This window comes from Amphimedon queenslandica, unplaced genomic scaffold (assembly GCF_000090795.2).
Source record: "Amphimedon queenslandica unplaced genomic scaffold, v1.1 AMPQUscaffold_13516, whole genome shotgun sequence".
NCBI lineage: Eukaryota > Metazoa > Porifera > Demospongiae > Haplosclerida > Niphatidae > Amphimedon > Amphimedon queenslandica.
In genome coordinates this window covers 462,259-464,149 of record NW_003546248.1, presented here as the reverse complement: position 1 = coordinate 464,149, position 1,891 = coordinate 462,259, and the positions used below count along the sequence as shown (strand labels likewise).

Below are 1,891 nucleotides of genomic sequence, written 5' to 3'. Positions count from 1 at the left end.
CATTTACTGTGTTAGCATGAAAGCCGTGGTGAACAGCAGGCTAGGCAGTCCAGTCTTGAGAACCGGAGCTGGGGGTTAAAACGTTTTTAGTGGCCAAACTCTCACCTCCCTGCCTGCCTTAAAAAGCTGTTGTTACCAATATGGCTTGTACAGTTACATGTGTGCTGACACTAGATATACAGGGCCTATGATTATTATCTAACACAACTGGGCTTACCAGTTACCACTACATGCTGGAAGGTATTGGTTTCTTTTCTCCTGGCACTATAAACTTAACATGTGCTTGACCATGTGCTTTTTAGGTGATTATTATTTATTAGGTGATATTATTAATTAAGGCTGGGTTTTGGTTTGGCACTTAATGAATTATTTATGTATTGACATGTACATGTAAAACATATGCTCAGAGGGGGAGAGAGAGAGAGACAGAGAGAGAGAGAGAGACAGAGAGAGACAGAGAGAGACAGAGACAGAGACAGAGAGAGAGACAGAGACAGAGAGACAGAGACAGAGAGAGACAGAGACAGAGAGAGAGAGAAAGAGAGAGAGAGAGAAAAAGAGGTAAATTAACGAAAAAAGGTTAACAAATCTAGTATACATGTACATAAAATGTGAATTAAATATGTTTGAACTGTGAATGTACATTACACAATAACATGTCTGTGTACATCATAGTTTATACATGCATAAATTATTAATAATAACAATAATAATGATAATTACATGTACATGTACACATATGTGGCATCTTATGTAACTGACAGTCTGGAAGAAGCTAGAAATACAATAAATAAATAAATTAATTAATAATATCTAATTACTAATGTCAGTGGGTATGGTTGGTTGAGATGAGACACTCTCAAAACCTTCTCTGGTAGTTGACGTTGACAAGTCCCTCCCTCTGTAAGAACCATATCTATCAAAATAAAATATAAACACCCATGCAAAGTTCTAGAATTTCCTAAACTTTTTAGTTTTGGCGGCAGTTGCTTCCTGACTCTTTGCCTCCCCACTCTCCATTGATCTAAGTTTCACTGATGGGAAAAGAGAGGGAGAAAAAAAAAGTTTGAAAGAAAGATTTAGAGTGGATGGTCTTGTTCTACTTTTAAGTTCTTGGTTATCAATGAGTGCTGCTGCCAGTTGATCGTGAAGATGCTCCATTTGTTGCTCATAAACCACTTTTTCAGCTTCATCTTATACTTTCACTAATGTAGAAAGAGTATCCTCAGTATTTTCATCACAGGCAGATAATCTGAAGGGGAGACATTTTTAAATAATTTTGGGTTCATTTTTGTACTTTTCTGCTTCTTCAATGTCAATGGCTTCTACATCCACCAATTGGTCTTCATATCCTTCTTCCCTAGTGTATCTTAGACTGTCTCTCTCTTTCTCTTTTCTACGAGCTATCAGTGCCCTTCTGATCATGATGAATGCTGAGCTTAGATTTTCATTTACTATGCCACAAGCGCTTAAGCATAGATATTAGAGTAAATGAAAGGGATTGGAAACTTCCGTGTTGCTACATTGACTTTGTACATCGCTAGGCAACGGATGGCGTCGGATGCGGGTTACCCCTTTTCTTAGCAACGGGTGCCGACTTTTAGCAAGAAAGCGTCTTTTTTGTGACCTGTCAAAGGCTGTCATTAATCAGTAGTGTCATTGTTTGTCATGATTTATATGAAATAAAGTAGAGGAAACATGTCTCTATCCCCCAGACAACTTCTGTAGTCCATTCATCATTACTTACACTGATTTTTTTTGCTCTTAAATGACTGTGATTGCAACTACATTTTGTTTTGTACCTTTTTCTTGAAAGTGTTAAACAAATGATAACAACTAATTCAATCATTCAATAGAGCATCACTAGGTGGAGGTCACCCACTTAGTTTCA

The 1,891-nt window shown here is 37.4% G+C and overlaps 1 protein-coding gene across 1 annotated transcript in view; it reads right to left on the bottom strand.

Annotated features, from left to right (window-relative positions):
• The window catches only part of LOC109584347 (uncharacterized), a 9,785-nt gene that overhangs the window by 1,463 nt on the left and 6,431 nt on the right, over window positions 1-1,891 (bottom strand). The gene's annotated exons all lie outside the window — the stretch shown is intronic.